Here is a 19,225-nt window from a genome sequence, read left to right as displayed (position 1 = left end):
ACATACGTGCCTCCCGCCAGCCAACTGCTTTTTGGGTCTCTGCAGTGCATGTTGTTTAATCAAAATGCAGTTAAAACACTATACAAGCTATGGAGAATATAACTATATATATCCAACAGAAACAGGAAGTGCCTCACAGGAGCAGATAGAGGTAAATCCTAGAGGGGCAGGAAATGCATCACTGAACAATGGAGATGAATGCTAGAGAGGAATAAAACTGCATACAAGGCAGACATAACACCTGTAACAGCATATGCATGCATGGGGGGGGGGGTGGAGTGTGGAGGGTGTGATGTGCTCTTCCACACACCGTTTTTGGTCCCAGAAGGCTTCAGGGAGGCCTGCTAGGCCCAAAATGGGGCACGGGGGTGTCATGCCGCATGCACGGGGGTTGGGGTATGCAAGGGGTACACACACATTGTATTATTGGTGTGGGCACACACATGTGCGCTGTCACACAAGGATACAAAGGTTAGCCATCACTGACTTAGGAACTACAACAGAGGCCTTGCTTCAGCTTTGCTATCAAGGAAGCATCCAACTATACAAAAAGTAGATCTCTAAGGAAGACTAAATATTTACATTAATACATATAGGTTTGTAGGCCAGGGACGTGCAGTCATGGGAGGTGGGGCCTCACCAGTGTCATGAGGAAAAGAAAAGAATTTTTAACATAATTAAAAAGGCTAAGGTAGCTGCTGCCACAGTGACTCTGAGTCTGCTTAGTACTAACTGTAGGGGGAGGCGAAAGAACTATGGACCTCCTTTGCATAACAAATTTTTCGTCTTTTAACCCATGCTCAGAGTTAAGGGCGGACAGAGGAGAGTTGAAATCCACAGCTGAAAAAGGTATGTGGATCGGAGGGAGGGATTCAAAATGATAATTTAATTTGTAGTTTTTTGTGAGGAATTTGTGTGTGTGCATGTGCGTGTGTTTCTTTGGGGGGGGCGAGGCGGCAGAGCGTGGTAGCAGCAGGAATGTTCTCGCTGCTGAGTCCAATAGGCCAGGAGTCTCACGTTGATGTCCGCCATAAACGCGAGACGCCTGGCCTGTTGGACACAGCGGTGGCGAGGGGGAGGAATGGGCTGGGTGGGCTGGCTGACTGGGGAGGGGGGAATTATGGCCGCTCATGCCCCGGCGGCAGGGCCTTAAAGTGGCGGCAGGACTTTAAAGTCCCGGCGCCGCATCCACCATAGAGCAGGACCTGGTCTCGTTCTATGGTGGACAGCCCTGGGACTTTAAAACCCTGCCGCCGGGGCCCTGCCGTGGCAGCAGGGCTTTAAAGTGGCGGCAGGCACCGGCGGCAGGACTTTAAAGTCCCCGTGCCACGTCCCCCATAGAGCGGGTCTTGGTCCCACTCTATGGCGGACGCGGCGCCGGGGCTTCAGCAGGGCTTTCGCGCTTGCGTCACCGGCCATGAAGCTCACCGCACATCACTATTGTAGGCATCCATCCAATCAACTGTGGACATATTAAAAACACAACATCTAACAACTGGTAAAATCAGGAAAGAAAATATGTAGCCAAACAAGGAGTCAGCAGTCTTTAACAGAACAAGACTAACACATAGTGAGCCCACACCATGTCTGAGATAAACGGCGTTGGATTTGTAATGAGTGACTTTTTGGCTTCAGCAATTGCCCAGCATCCCATCTCTTCCATCCTTATAATTCACTTGCTTATGTTGATTGGTAAGTAAAATTAATTGTGGAAACTGCTCTAGAAACATTTTTTCTAGAAAAAACAGTAGTGTCTTCCAAAGTTTTTAGTGCATGATGAAATCCTGTTGACACAAGAAGCTTTAAGTCTGCAAAACTTATCACAACTAGTTTGTGGTGTTCGATTTAAACAAAACTTAATCATGTTATTAATTCTGTATTCTGTGTAGGTATAGTGCCTGCTCAAACAGGCAGACTTAACAAGGTTAGAAACTGATTTCAGCCCAATAAATTTCATTCAGATTCCCATTTATTTCATGCATAAAAAAATACACTACTGCATTTTTTTTCTCCATTAGGACTAATGAAGTACAGGTCACACTACAACAGCTAAGGTTATATATATTTATTTTGGCTCTTCAGTGTTTAATCTGGTTGAGAAACTGCCAGTTGCACAGCACAACAAACTTTCTCTTTTCACCTTCTGGCTCATTTCCTTATGGAATTATTTTGACACAAACCCTATATCTATGCTGCTGTTTCAATGGGGTGAAAGGAAAACAAAACAAAGCAGAACAATTTAAAAAAGACTACATTTTACTAAACTGAAGTTTTGAAAACTTCTGCATTAGCAAGGATACATTTCTCCTCACTTTGAGAGCAATCAAGTTAGTATCATAACATGTCATGATAAATAACTGAAAACTCCTAAGTTGCTTCTCCCTGTACAAAAGAGAATCAAAACCTCTAGTTTCTTTCTGGTTCCTGATTCATTTGACAACTAGAATGGTTGTACATCAGAATGGTTGTGACAGGTTCTGGAGAACTGGTAATGGAATTTTGTTTAGTTCAGAGAACCAGCAAATACTACCTCTGGCTGGCCCCAGAGGGGTGGGAATGGAGATTTTGCAGTATCCTTTCCCTGCCAAGCCCACCAAGTCATGCCCACAGAACTGGTAGTAAACATTTTTGAATTTCAGCACTGCTACCAGGCCTCCAAAAAGAAAAGGAATCAAAGAAAACTTGCATGATTTCCCACGTTTATATCCATGCACTTCAAAAGCTAGCTTGATGGAGATATTTAGTATTTGAGGGTGGGGGGAATTAAAAAATTCTGTATGATAATAAAAATGCAGTAATAATAAATGGAACAGTGTCATATTTGATACCTTTCCACAACACATACAACCCCCCCCCACCCCCAATCTGAGGCAATTACTTTAATTTTCCCCTAACAGGAGGCCCGCAATCAGAAATATCTTTCTTTTGGTCATGGCTTTCTATCTCAAAAATTGGGAAGGCTGAAATTTGACATATGGATAGCCCCACAAAGGAAAATGGATTCTATCAAATTGTACAGAACTGCCAAGAAGTTAATATGTAATTGTGTGGCCTATTTTGATTAACTGATTATATGCTGTCAAGTCTTTTTAAAATTCCTAGTGGCAATAGCAATAGCACTTAGACTTACATACTGCTTCACAGTGCTTTTACAGCCCTCTCTGAGTGGTTTACAGAGTCAGCCTATTGCTCCCAACAATCTGGGTCCTCATTTTACCCACCTCAGAAGGATGGAAGCTTAGTCAACCTTAATATATTTTTCTCCGTGACAACCCATAAGAACTCTGACTTATTTGATGCTTCATCAGTTTGTTTTCTTGCTGTCCACATAGTATTCTCTGGAGCCTTCTCCAGCTCCCAAGTTCAAGGGTGTGAATACTCCTCCTTTCCTGCTTATTCAGAGTCCAATATTGAATCATACCAGTGTTCAAATAGAAATCGTTTGAAATTATCTTTGGCAAAGATAGTATTGAGTAAGGATAATAGTACTGATGTTATACTTGACATGCACTTTTGAGTGATAATTGTGAAAGATATTCTACTATTATATTTCTACAAAGGAATTTAAAAAAAGATTCTGGGCATATATTAGAGGAAATAATATACTATATTGGAGAAAGTACCATAGGTTCAAGACGGAAAGCAAAATGAAAGACACAATAGACAAAAAGGATGCATGACAAAGACTTGCACTGCAGTAGGTTCATGAATTGTCAAATGTTTTGTCACATTTCTTTTTTGTTAACCCTACAAATTATATAGGCTTATAGTGATGTCCCAGAGAAGGAGGACTAAGTCTGTGCTACCAATGTTCTCCAGAAGATTGTGGCTTGAAATAATGTAGAAAAGCGTCCTTCCTCTTTCTTCTCCTCAAATGTCTTGGTTGTCATATGTTTAGCATTTCAAAAAAATTCACAGTTGGAATACAATGGATGGCATGAATGGATATTAATGCTTGCTGAATGAGAGGAGAAGATAGAATATCTTTTTTTATTAAGAATCTTTCTGTTTACAGTAACTACAGAAAATGCACAAACGGAGCCTGAGGGTAACAGTTTCTTCTTATGCACTTCTCTCCAGCTCCTACAATGCAGTGATAACCTCTCTCTGCCAAAGAAGAATCTATAGAGCAGTGATGGCGAACCTTTTTGTTATTGGGTGCCAAAAATGTGTATAAAAATCCTGGGATGCAGATTCTTCCATCTGTTTTTGAATATGCACCAATTGGCCAAGGTTGTCTAGGCTCAGGAACTCAGAGGTTAGATTGGGTATGGTTTGTTCTCACTTAATGCCTTGCTTAATGTTAGAACTTACAAAGTTGAACAAGAAGACTTATAACCAGTCCTTGAACTTCTAACCATCTCAGTGTCCTTGTGTCATGTGATTGTGATCCAAGCACTTGGAAGTCAGCTTGCATTTACATTGTAACATTTTGCAATCAGGTGATTGCTATTTGAGACTTCCACTGCTGGCTTTCAACAAACAGAGTCAATAGTGAAGCCAACACAGGGGTTGAAAATGGTGACCATGTGATATCTTAATAACATTATGCCCTTAACAATGGCAATCAGAACTGCCATCAGTAAGTGACATCATATTTTACCAATGTGTCACTTAGCATAGAAAATTCTATTCCCAATTGCTGTCATTAGCCAAATGTTACTTACAATAATTTAAAAAAAACATGGAAAAAGGAAATGATATCTGCTAATCAATTTGAATAAAGACAGTTCAGCTATAAAGCATGTAGAGATGGCAATTCCGTTATGATCTATTGGTGATCAGTTGTTGCAGGTCATGGGAAAACGTTTCTTTCTCTTTCTGTATTTGTTGATTGGAAGAAGTACCGTAGTTGTGTTGCCAATCAAGAAGTGATTGTTAGACACAACCTAGGTTGAAACGGTTGAAGATGTTTTGCCTGAGAATAATAATTATCTATAAAAGGTTCACTCTATTTGGTTGAAGCAGATGACTGTTTGGGAATCCTGACAATTTGGAAAGGTTAATGCTTGATGGACTGGACAGGATAATGTTTGCTTGAATTGTTTTGATGTGCATGCATGCCTATTGTGGGAAAGAAAGCTTTATTTGATATGGCTATTTTGTTCTTTCATTTTTTAAGTTGCTGGACAAGAGTCATTCCTCCATAACTTCTACATTACACCTCATAGAAGAGCAGAGTTACCTTAAGCTTAATGCATATAAACAGTTTAACTGGCTTTAACAGTTAAAATAGTTTATATGTTCATTTGTGTAGATGTATATAAAACATTTTGTCTTGTTCCAGGCTAAGTTGAATATTTAAATCTCTGTCCCCGCTTTCCCAAATTATAATCAGTAATTTGAATGGATGGATTTTATGCCTCCTATTTTGTGTACACTATGTTACCTGTTGTAGATTTGAGTTTAGTTTCCACTGAAGTTTAAAATTGTCATATAGATGACTATGTACGTGCATTTTCTTATTACCTCTGAGACCTTTAGAAGATTTGGTCCACTTTCCTTTCTCCCCTGTTCCACGTATCATGTCTATACACAGTTACATTTTAATTCCTTATCATTTCTTAAACAATTTCTATTTTGTAAATCTTAATCTTGCTAAAATGTATTTATTTGTGTGCGCAATAGGATACGCGCGTGCCGGCACCCATAATGCAAAGAGCCCCCCCCCCCCCCCGAATAACTTTCTAAATTTTTGGTAGGCCCATTGGGTCCATTTTTTGTCCTCCCCAGGCTCCGGAGGCTTTCCTGAAGCATGGGGTAGACAAAAATAGCTTCCCCCAGCTCCCCCGGAGGTCCCCGGAAGCTGTAAATGGATCATTTCCGAACTTCCGATTGGCCCATTGGGTCCATTTTTCATCCTCTCCAGGCTCCTGAGGCTTTCCTGAAGTCTGGGGAGGGCAAAAACGGCCTCCCCCGACCCTCCAGAAAGCTGAAAATCAGTTTGCCGGCATGCACATGCTTGCTTGAGCTGATGGCTGGCATGCCGGCAGATATGACTCCGCATGCCACCTGTGGCACGTGTGCCATAGGTTTGCCATCACAGCTATAGAGCCACCATTGCTAATCATCACTGGCAGGCAAATTCTTCACAGATTAATTGGTGGGAGCCTGTTCTCCAGTTGTGTGGAGTAATTACCAGCCAGTAATTATAAAATAATTACATTTATAAAATAATTACAGGCTTGGGATTATGTGAAATAAATTTGGAAAGTAAGAAACAAATCCAAGCCTACAAGGAAACTGGGTTCCGAGAATAAAAAATGTGCACTTGCTTGACGAGCAGATTGAACAAAAGGTCTTACTAAATTTTCACACATATTCCATCTCCCTTTTTTATGTCCTGTCACGTACGCAAGTGTGATTCGCGTAATAATTATTTCCTATTTGCTTGTAAAATCACAAAGATGCACAGAAAGGACAAAAGGATCTGGAGAAATTAATTTCTGGTTTTATTATATCCAGGCACAATTACTGTAATCCCTTTCCCTTCTGAATTTCCTACTGCCGTGTGATTTACAGTCTGTTCTTACCAAATGCAGCTGTTTGGCTTTTTGCCAGTCTCTCCCTCCCTGATTTGGAAGGAACATATCCTCACATGAGGGTAGGGCTGTGGGACTGAGATTAGGTGGGTGAAAAATCAACTTGGCAAGAGAACCCCCTGAAAATGATCACTGAGGTCAAAGATAGTTAGAGAAAAAAGAAGAAAAAAACAACATCGCTCATTGCAGAGTCTTGAGGTTAGAATACTGAACTCTATGTGGGAAAATTTACTTGAAATCCCAATACTGTCATGAAGCTTGTGGGATGTCTTGGGTCAGTCCCCCTTAGTGTCTCACCACCACCTATGATTGCTATAAAGAGGAATTGTGAGGCACAGACAACCAGGCTGGGGTTCGAAACCATTTTGAGTTTATTCCATGCAATCTATACACAAGAATCTGTCAAGGCAATTTTTTTGCCAGATAAAAATCAATAGACTTCAAGGAAGGGAGTGGGGTGGGGCTGGACCTAGGTCTCTTTTGGGGTGTAGGAACTCTAGCCTGATGATGCATTGACCCTGTCCTAAGCCTGGTCATCTCCTACAAAATAAAAAATATACAGCTTTCAATTTTTTAAAGCAAAAATGTGATAATCAAGGTTTGCAGTAATTATTCCCACCTGAAGCCAAAGAAAGAACTACGTTGTCTACTGGATATTGTTCAATGAGACAATATCACATCCTCAGCAAAAACAGGCAAAAACAATGAGGCAGACTAAATTCTATTTATTTTGCCAGTTCAAATTGTTTAGAATTTTCTTCCAAATTAGTCCTATGTTCTGTCAGTGAATGGAGAGTATTTTTCATTAATGATGATGGATCTAATAATTCAGTGAACTCAAGAGATTCAAAAGGTGGGGTTATAATAGTATGGTAGAAAGTACAATGAGGTCATTTCATTATGATGTAAATGGTATAATTTATATAATTTGAAGTAGTAACCATTATTCTACTTGGGCCCCATTATATCTCAAGTATAATAGGGCTCAAGTGAACCCCTTTGTACATGAGGTATAATGGCCATTGTGAATGGTGAATGACCATGTTTATTGGTTTGCCATAGTGTTCAGAGCCAAACATTTCTTTATCAAGTTCTAATATTGATCCTTTCAAGGATTTTAGGGAAATTTTAAGATTTTAAGAGGTCAGATAATTGGTTGGAACATAGCAGATTATTAAGGCACCAATTTTGCCTGTTAAAATCCCCTCAGATTGAAACCTCCACCCCCCCCTAATTTTTGAGAGAGATTGTTTTGTCATTTTTTTAAAGGGAGAAGTGAAATTAAGTTCATCAAATTTTCAGGCACGTACACCAGAACAGAATTTACAAAAAGGCAAAGTGAGGGAATAGCTACCACAAATAGCTACAAGTTGTTACGTAACAAGAGTGGTTAAGCTACCACACTAGAAAGTGGGAGACCATGAGTTCTAATCCTGCCTTAGCCTTGGAAGCCAGCTGGGTCAGTCATGCTCCCTCTCAGCTCAACACACACCCCATCGGGTTGTTATGGAGGAAATAGGAGGAAGAAGCTGTGCTGGATATACTTGCTGTGTTGAGTTGTTTGTAATATTATTCATAAAAGTAATGAAGGCATGATACTAACAAATGAAATGGGGCTTTAATGCTGTTTTGAATCCTGCTCTGATTTTGGTTAGGCATTCAAAGGTGAAGCAAGTTGTCACTGATGATTAAATACACACTCCCTCTTTGTTGGTCCAATTAGGCATGTGATGGCGAACCTATGGCGTCTGTGCCAGAGGCGGCATGCAGAGCCGTCTCTGTGGGTATGGGTGCCATCGCCAGATGCTCTTCTGGTTTCCAGCGCACTGGCCACCTTGTCTTCACATGTGCCGGAGACCAGAAACCCAAAGACCAGCGGGCCAGTACGCATGCACATGCCAGCCAACTGGTCTTCGGATTTCTGGTGCTCCAGCATTTGCAACGACCACCTGGCGCGCCGGAAACCAGAAGGCCAGATGTCCAGTGTGTACATACGCACCAACCAGCTGGTCTTCAAGTTTCTGGAGCTCTGGTGCATGCGTGCGCATGTGCATTCCAGTTTGGGCACTCGGTGCCAAAAAGGTTCGCCATCACTGGATTAGGCCTAGTTTCTAAGGCACTTAAAAAAAAAAGCTGGGTCATCTGGGCTGGAATGCAAAATCAGGTGAGATTGAGCCATATGGTCAGCCTAAGTGACATAGATGACTTCAAGCTCTGCCAGGCCTAAGGCAATAACTTTCCTACATAAAGCCCCCCTTACCAATGCTCCGTAGTGACGGTTGAACTTGTAGGTGAAAAGTCGGAGGCATAAATCCTCTGTTCCAGAAACTCCTTGAATGTATATATCCCAACCCTGCCCTCTCACCTTCATTGCTTGGTAGTTCCCACTGCTGCCTCCACCTGTCCTTTGCCTAGCATCCTCTCCTGTTCACCATCAATATGAGTCTTCAGATTCCAAGGGTTAAGAGCCTGAGCAGCCTGAACCACAGGAGACTCCTTAAGAATGGAAGAGGCCCTCTGTGTGGTCCAGGTGCAGATTGAGTAGGTTGGCATAGAACCTGATTTTGGCAGGGTCTCAAGTCTGGCACCACACATCTCAACAGGGGTGGGGGGAAATCAAGTCATCTATCCTAAAAAGTTTCAGTTTCAGTTTCAGTTTGACTTTATTTGTAGGCCGCCCTTTTCCCTGAGGGGACTCAGGGCGGCTCACAGAAACCAGGGAGAGGGGAATACAATACAATACAATACTAAGACAACAACACATAATAAAATAATACGCAACATGCATACAACATTCGGGCGGGGTAATGGTCCTTATCCCCAGGCCTGACGGGCGAGCCAGTTCTTCAAGGCTGTGCGGAAGGCCTGGACGGTGGTGAGGGTACGGATCTCTACGGGGAGCTCGTTCCAAAGGGTCGGGGCCGCTACTGAGAAGGCCCTCCTCCTTGTGGTTGCCAGCCGGCATTGGCTGGCCGATGGAATGCGGAGGAGGCCTAACCTATGAGATCTTATAGGCCGTAGGGAGGTAATTGGCAGAAGGCGGTCTCTCAAGTATCCAGATCCACTGCCATGTAGGGCTTTATGGGTGGTCAATAGCACCTTGAAGCGCATCCGGAGATCGACAGGTAGCCAGCGCAGCTCGCGGAGGATAGGTGTAATGCGGGTGAATCGGGGTGCACCCGCGATCACTCGCGCGGCCGCGTTCTGTACTAGCTGAAGTCGCCGGATGTTCCTCAAGGGCAGCCCCATGTAGAGCACATTGCAGTATTCCAGCCTAGAGATCACGAGGGCCCGAGTGACTGTTGTGAGAGCTTCCCGGTTCAGGTAGGGTCGCAACTGGCGCACCAGGCGTACCTGTGAGAGCTTCCCGGTTCAGGTAGGGTCGCAACTGGCGCACCAGGCGTACCTGGGCGAATGCCCCCCTGGTCACAGCCGCTATATGATGGTCGAATGACAGCTGTGGATCCAGGAGGACTCCCAAGTTGCGAACCCTCTCTGAGGGGTGTAAAATTTGACCCCCCAGCCTGAGTGTTGGATTAATAGCCGAATTTTTGGGAGGAAAACACAACAGCCACTCGGTCTTTTCTGGGTTGAGCACAAGCTTGTTAATCCTCATCCAGTCCATGACGGCTTCGAGTCCCCGGTCCATTACGTCAACCGCTTCATTGATTTGGCACGGGGCGGACAGATACAATTGAGTATCGTCCGCATATTGATGGTATCTAATCCCGTGCCTACGGATGATCTCTCCCAGCGGTTTCATGTAAATGTTAAATAGTAGGGGGGATAAGACCGAACCCTGCGGCACCCCATATTTTAGGGGCCTTGGGGACGATCTCTGCCCTCCCACTAACACCGACTGCGACCTGTCCGAGAGGTAGGAGGAGAACCACCGTAACACGGTGCCTCCCACTCCCACCTCCCGCAGTCTTCGCAGAAGGATACCATGGTCGATGGTATCGAAAGCCGCTGAGAGGTCAAGGAGGACCAGGATGGAGGGATGTCCTTCATCTCTGGCTCTCCAGAGATCATCCATCAATGCGACCAAGGTGGTTTCAGTGCTGTAACCGGGTCTGAAGCCTGACTGGAAAGGGTCTAGATAGTCTGCTTCCTCCAAGGACCGTTCCTAAGCCAAGCCAATAAATGGTCAGATCTTTTAAAGTCCTGCAAACACAGTGATGAAGCCAATTAGGCAAGTTGGTAACCAGAGCTATATAAACAGACGAGTTTTTATGCTTGGCTGTTCGTTGTAAACAGTGTTATATTTTTCACAGGGATGGGCTTCAAAATTTTTAGCAAGGAGTTCTCTGCCCGGTTGCTAGGTGGGTGTGGCCACGGTGGGCATGGCCTAGTTGGCCTCCTGCACTATGGTGGAGGGGGACATTTTTGCCCTCCCTGGCCTTCAGAGGTATTCTTTGAGCCTCTGGGAGGGCAAAAACAGCTTCCCCAGGCCTTCCTTATCTTCCCTGCCTGAATCTCTGTGCATGTCCTGCACTTACCTGCCCAAAACAGGCTGCTTGGGGACTCCTGGGAGGAGAGGGGTGGGCGGGGCCAGCCAGGAGTGGGATTTGGGGGTTCTCTGAACTGCACAGTATCTTAGCTAGAGGTTCTCCCGAACCCCCAGCAGCCCACCCCTGATTTTTTTCTCACTTGAACTGTTTGTATTAGACAGTTGCTGTACTTAGAATCTTGGACTAAAACAGACTATTTATGGTATGAAGTCTTCTTGAATTCAAGATGTGTCTGTATGGATTATTTTGCATAACTAAGCTACTGCTTCTGTTTTCTACCCAGAAAACTCTTCTCAATGTAAACTCTTCATTTAAATTGTGTATTGGGTTACTTATGACTGCAATAAATACCTTGAAATGCTCATTACACACAAGTAAGAAGAGGAATTGTAAAGATGAAATATATTCTGTAAAATTTCTGTCTAACTTTATAGCATTCAAATATGCATCTGACCAAATCAATCTCCCCCCCCTCCTCCTCCTCCTCCTCCTCCTCCTCCTCCTCCTCCTCCTCCTCCTCCTCCTCCTCCTCCTTTGCTGGGGGAGGTACAGCAATCTCTCAAGGAATAGAGAATCAAAATTTGTAAAAGAAAGAGTAAATATAAATGTTTCTTTTTAGTGTTAGTCACAGGCAAGATAATTATTAGTAACATAAATAAAAATATATGTTTAGTTATTCAAAACATGAATTGTTTAAAAAGAATCTCTGATAAAAACCCATATGGGAAAAGATATAAGGTTCATGGGTTCACAAGATATTGATCTCTTACTAGAACAGACATTGGAATTCTTCTAGTCCAAGTCAACCTCTGCTCAAGCAGGAGACTATACCACTTCATGGTTGTCCAATCTCTTCCCAAAAACCGCCAGGTTTTTAAAACCACCCACAACTTCTGGAGGCAAGTTGTTGCACTGATTAATTGTTCTAACTGTCCGGAAATTTCTCCTTAATTTTAGGTTGGTTCTTGTCTTGATTAGTTTCCACCCATTGCTTCTTGTTTTATCTTCAGATGGTTTAGAGAACAGGTTGACCCCTTCTTCTTTGTGGCCCCTTAGATTAATATATGCTATAGAACACTGTTATCATGTTACCCCCTGGTCCTTCTTTTCATTAAACTAGACATACCCAATTCCAGCAACCGTTCTTTATATCTTTTAGCCTCCAGTCCACTAATAATTTTGGTTGCTCTTCTGGGCACTCTTTCTAGAGTCTCCACATCTTTTTACATCGTGGCGACCAAAACTGGATGCAGTATTCAAAGTGTGGTCTTACCAAGGCATTATAAAATGGTATTACACTTCATGTGACCTTGATTCTATCCCTCTATTAATGCAGCCTAGGACTGCGTTGGCTTTTTTGGCAGCAGCAGCATACTAAATTAGACTTTAAATTAGATTAAAATTAATTTAAATTTAGATATAAATTAGATTTAAATTAGATTAGAAAGTCAATACATTAGACGTCCATACCCAGGAAGAGAAAAAATAAATAAACTTAGAACAGTTCTTGGTTAGATTTTTTTTCTGTTCCTCTAGAGAATATATTACTCTTACAACAAATCTTTCCTCCTGAAAATTCAAATTTAAACCTGAAGCTGAGGAGAGATGGTTAAAGCCTGTTTATTTCCAATCCCTGATCCAAAAATGTTTGCTTGATTTTTAAAAAGAGAGACACTTCTCCCAACTAACAAAAAAAGAATGAACTGCGGATTTGGTAGAAGATAGAAGGAAGGATGTTTTCTAGTAAAGCTCCATTCCTGGTTAACACCTGAGTAACATTTTCCAGCTAACACATCTGGAATTCCCAGTGGTATCCTATTCAAGTCCTAATCAAGGCTTATTTGTTTATCTTCCAAGATTAAGCAAGATGGCCAGGTGTTGCCATCTGCTGATGCATTTAAAAATAAAAAAATAAAAGAAAGCCAAATTTGTCCTATTGTTGAGTTTCAATATAAATATTAGTGGAGAATTAAAAAAACTGGCTGCTTTGCAGAATAAGTAAATGGAATAAAAGACATACAAATAAAAATTATTTACATGTATAATTAAATACATATAAATAAAATATTTAAATAAATAAATTGTTGTTGTTAGTTGCGAAGTTGTGTCCAACCCATCGCGACTCCATGGACAACATTCCTCAAGGCCTTCCCATCCTCTACCATCCATTTATAAACTGTCATTAAAAGGGCTAGTATTTAAAATGAGCGATCTGATTGAAAAGTTTCAGAAAAACAGAGACTGTAGCTCCCCAACTACATTATGCAATAGAATTTTATACCAGCCCCTGAAGGCAAAAAAGACAAGCAGATCATCCAAGAAAAAGTACTTATATTTTTTAAAAAAATATTTATAGAGAAGAAGATGATCAGGAGCAAGATGGATGGATTTGATTACCATACAGAGGTGATGAGTGCATTATTGGAAGAGCTGAAGGACTAGGTTAGGGAAGCTCATCTATGTGGTTCCTGAGAGTTGACACCAACTTAATGGCACATAGTCAATCATTTTTCTTAGGGAGTATTTCCACATTTCACTGTTGTCAAAAGCAGTCTGAAAATGGTCCATGGTTGGTTTTTATATCTGCTGATCCTCAAAACTGGGAGAATGAGAAAAACATGACTTTCCTGAGCTACCACAGGTCTTCAGCTCCTCTAACATTAGCAATAAAAACAAGCATCCTATTACTCTGCAGAGAGCTGAACCCTGAACCCAAAGAAGAAACGAGAAGCCGTATGAATTCGTTACTTTCATCCCCGCTTACTTCCCTGGAGTTCCAAAGCTGTCTGGCCATCACTTTCTTTTCATGGCCAACTAGATTAAAGGTATGGATTAGAATTCCCTCCTATGGAGGATGGCCCAGGGTTCCCAGATGAAAGATTTGGAATTGTTTGTTTTGGGCTGCTCCTGACCTGAAGACAAATTGGCTCAAGCTATTAAACAGAAATGATTGCTAGATTCACAAGAGTTCCATGTAGGTGCAAGAGTGGTACAAATGATTCCTTTGGAAGTGCTCTTAAACTAGCCACTGAATGATAGATAGTAGGAAGCTGTCAGAAATAATTATTTCTGCCAATTCTTTCATGGAGTTGCTTCTAGGAAGTACTTAGAAAAACTGGACGGCTGATGGACTGGTGAATTTCCAGAGGTTTCCACACCATCTAAAGATTTTCTGATAAAATCATTCTGATTTACAATGACAGATGGAAATGAGGGTGGCAAAGATGAGTGCTTTCCAGTCTTACCTAAAATGAACCAAGATCTGCAAGGAACAAATATTCATATCTCTTCATCATAGTATTATAAAAAAAAGCAGGGGACTTTTTGTAATATTTTGCCTGATAAAGAGCTGTAGAGAACTTGATGTTATACATTTGTCCGGTATATGTGTGTTTCTGTATCACTTCAGTTGGTTCTAATAAATGTATTGCTTTATTGTGGCAGCTGAATTTCTAATCCCACATTAACAAACATGACTGTCTTTAAACGAGACATTTCTGGAGTTTTGTTTATGGTACATTTGGTTTATGTCCAGTGGTGGGATTCAGTCAGTTCGCACCACTTTGGGAGAATCGGTTGTTAACTTTCTGAGCAGTTTGGTAAACTGGTTGTTGGAAGAAATCATTAGGGCAGAGAACCGGTTGTTTAATTATTTGAATTCCACTACTGCTTATGGCATTGCTGAAATCTAATAAGAAAGGCATATTGGTGGATATCTGAGCAAGTATTTCCTATTCTAATGAATCCAGGTGTAGCGCTTAGTTACTATCAGATGCTTAAAGGAAACCAAGAGTAACATTGCAGAGTTTAGTGCTCTGGTACTCTTAAAACGGGGAATTGTGTTTATTTTTCATTGCTTTTTTTCCACAGGATTCTGCCAATAAAAATCCAGGGAATTAAATCCTCTTCTTTTCTTTGGAAATGCCTCAAAGATAAATATTTTGTTTTAAAGCATTATTGTAGGAATAATATTGTAACAGAGAAGCTTCAGCAATAATGCCATGGCTGCTCTAGTGTAAATGGTGAAATAGCTTATAGTTGGCCAGACTTCTTGGAAACATGCTTTCTAGAGTTATTTAACCATAGATAGTTATGCATATCAAGAATATCAATAATGTATACTAATTGCAGTGTGGTGGTTAAGTTACGGGACGTGGGCCAGGGAGATTCAGTTCAACTCCAAATTCAGCTATGTAGTTTTTTGAATAGCTTTGGGCAAATAGAAGCCTCTTGGTGGAAGAAGGAATACTAGCACTGCTGTTAATGCCCAATATCTACTACAACCAAGAGACATCTGTTCTTCTCCAATCATTTGGTACTTTGAATCCGTAATTAATACAATACAATACAATAATAGAGTTGGAAGGGACCTTGGAGGTCTTCTAGTCCAAACTCCTGCCTAGGCAGGAAACCCTATACCAATTCAGACAAATGGCTATCCAACATCTTCTTAAAGTCCTCCAGTGTTGGGGCATTCAAAACTTCTGGAGGCAAGCTGTTCCACTGGTTAATTGTTCTAACTGTCAAGAAATTTCTCCTCAGTTCTAAGTTGCTTCTCTCCTTGATTAGTTTCCACCCATTGCTTCTTGTCCTACCCTCACCTGTTTTGGAGAATAGCTTGACTCCCTCTTCTTTGTGGCAACCCTTGAGATATTGGAACACTGCTATCATGTCTCCCCCAGTCCTTCTTTCTATTAAACTAGACATACCCAGTTCCTGCAACCGTTCTTCATATGTTTTAGTCTCCAGTCCCCTAATCATCTTTGTTGCTCTTCTCTGCACTCTTTCTAGAGTCTCCACATCTTTTCTACATCGTGGCGACCAAAACTGAATGCAGTATTCCAAGTGTGGCCTTACCAAGGCCTTATAAAGTGGTATTAATACTTTATGTGATCTTGATTCTATCCCTCTGTTTATGCAGCCTAGAACTGTGTTGGCTTTTTTGGCAGCTGTTGCACACTGCTGGCTCATATTTAAATGGTTGTCCACTGGACTCCAAGATCCCCCTCACAGTTACTACTATTGATCAAAGTACCACTTATACTGTATCTGTATACTAGTCTCCCTTTATTTATTTATCAGCACATATATATATATATATATATATATATATATATATATATATATATATATATATATATATATATATATATATATATATATATATATATATATATATATATATATATATATATATATATATATATATATATATATATAAAACCCCCAGTGTATGTATGTATGTATGTATGTATGTATGTATGTATGTATGTGTATATATATATATATATATATATATATATGTGTGTGTGTGTGTGTGTGTGTGTGTGTGTGTGTGTGTGTGTGTGTGTATGTATATATGTATATATGTATATATGTATATATATATATATATATATATGATGTATATATGTATATATGTATATATGTATATATGTATATATATAGATATATAGATATATAGATATATAGATATATAGATATATAGATATATAGATATAACCCCCAGTATGCCCAAATATGGGAGGAAGATTACTACTTCCATTCTCTGTCCTTCGGCTCGTCACAAGAGACCATCCAGACAGAAACCAGCATAAACACACACACACACACACACATGTCATTCCTATTTTTTGCAAATTTTGTAAGATTCTTAGCCTGCCTCATATCCTGCTCCATCTTTCTTTTATTCTCAAAAGCAATTTTAAAGAATGAGCTGGTTTATTAATTTCAAAGAAGTATAAATTTACCACTAAATTTAATTTTGAACTCTCAATGCTTCAAGTAGGTAATTCATTGGGAAATATGTTTTATATTCTTCCTCACCCTTCTGCCAAAATGAGCTATATTTTGGGCATAGTATGTGTCCTGGGCCTGTATTCAAAATTCCTGTCCAATTGTTCATTCTTACTTGCGTTTGCTCCCCCAAGGAAAAGTGTAGGAAAATGATATCTTATTTCTGAAAACTGAATTGCATCCTGAATTTTTATGTGGACATTTAATCTTATTTTCTCAGAATTTAGAGATAGATTCTATTACCAAACAATCCAAGAATTCAAGGTAAACATGGAATTCAAATCATAGAATGGTAGTTTAAGGGCCCTTTTGGAGGTTAGTGCATTGTCTAAGAGGAGCAATTGAAATAGAAACAAATCCCCTTATTTCACAATCCTTCTTTGTTCTCAATTGCTTTCCATTGATGTCTTTTTCTACTCTCAGAAAGAGCTTCCAAGTGACAGATATGTGGTTATCATTGAATAACTTGTAGTAACTGTGAGAGGGATCTTGGAATCCTAGTGGACAACCATTTAAATTTGAGCTGGCAATGAGTGGAAACTAATCAAGGAGAGAAGCAACTTAGAACTAAGGAGAAATTTCCTGACAGTTAGAACAATTAACCAGTGGAACAACTTGCCTCCAGAAGTTGTAAATGCTCCAATACTGGAGCTTTTTAAGAAGATGTTGGATAAACATTTGTCTGAAGTGGTGTAGGGTTTCCTGTATAAGCAGGGAGTTGGACTAGAATACCTCCAAGGTCCCTTCCAACTCTGCTATTCTATTCTACTATCCCAACATGCTCCATTATATCTCTGTCCACTGCTTATACATGAATAAGATATATAGCATTCACCTATGCATAAGAAGGGCTTGAACATGACTGGTTCTATCCAACGGCCTCTATTTAAACCCAGGCTGTCAAATTCTTGGAAATGTTCTCTGCAAGCTTCCTTTCGTTCCATGAGTGCGTTTTTCCATTGAACCAGGGGATGTTACAGCAACTATCTGTAAACAGCGCAAATCCAAAATTAGCAGGGATGGATGGAAGAATCATTTATCAGTTAGTAGCCTCCCAAGTCATCTTTTAAAATGTCACAGATACATTGACCTTTCTGTTGTGGATTGAAATAAGAGCCACTCTTCAGGGCAAGAGGGTAAATATGTAGGTTTCGGTCTGGGTATCAAATGACTCATCAACACGCCTGAGAAACTCCCATTGTCTATATAGATTCCTCTAGCAACATCCACAACAAACACTTGACCAAGCTGTGCAGAGTAACTGGACTTCATGATATAATCCTCCCATTGTGCACAAGACAACAGCTAAAACTGATATGCTCTTGGTTTCATTTTTCCAGTCCAAGTGGAAAAGAGGAACAAATTGTATGACACGTCCATCGTTTCATCCGATCGCAGATTTGTCATTTTGCAGTTATTTCGCAATGAAATCCTCAAAGAAAGTGATCTTAGGAATGGTTCAACCAAATATGGAAGTTGTTCATTCCAATAAACATCAGCATAAGAACATAACACAACTCATAATACTAACTCAGGCTTTCTCCTTCCAACATTGGTAAAATAAGGATGAAGATTTTGGGGGGCAATAGGAAAATAATGCTTACATAGTAAAGTCGACAGAGCACTGTAAAGCGCTATGGGGCCATATATATAAGCCTAATGTCAGGGTTCTAAAAAACATTGCCAACAAAATAAAACTCCGAGGCTTGTGTTTCATCAAAGTTCCAATTTATTAGTAATGTCATGTTGGCACATCTGGGGAAACCCGATTCTGAAAGCCTCCAGGTTTTCCCACCCAGCTGAACGTTCAAGATCTTGTCCCAACACCCACACGTTCATCACACAACCCAATTTTCCACTGCCTCGCTGACAGATTCCACCCATCCAGTTCCGGCCAGGTGCAGAGACAAAGATGACCTTGACTTTCTAAGAAGGATGTTGTTATGGGTACATATCACCCAATTCCCTATAATCCCCCCTCCCATTTTCCTACAGTAGAAAGTGTGGCAAGCCTGAAGTCCAAAAGAAAAGATGGCTTCCAGGCATGACACCTAAATTCTATTGCTACTGCGACTGCTATAGCAATAGCATTTAGATTTATATATCGCTTCACAGTGCTTTACAGCCCTCTAAATGTAAGCCATTTAGGCTAGCAGCCATGACACATCTTTTGGAATGATTTCTACAAGTTAATTGTGCACTGGATGAAGAAAACTTTGTTATAAATCTTCTTGCATCAGTCTTCATTGAATACCTCTACTTTCCTTGTTCACATTCTCCATGCTGTGTGTTGGAATACAGTGTTCTATACAGCTAGTCCTTGACTTACAACCATAATTGAGCGCAAAATTTGTCTGATTTGGCTGAATACCACCC

The sequence above is a fragment of the Thamnophis sirtalis genome, unplaced genomic scaffold, assembly GCF_051295495.1.
Source record: "Thamnophis sirtalis isolate CommonGarterSnake01/CBP01778 unplaced genomic scaffold, rThaSir2_p1.2 scaffold_3, whole genome shotgun sequence".
Classification (NCBI taxonomy): domain Eukaryota; kingdom Metazoa; phylum Chordata; class Lepidosauria; order Squamata; family Natricidae; genus Thamnophis; species Thamnophis sirtalis.
This window is presented reverse-complemented; position numbering follows the sequence as displayed.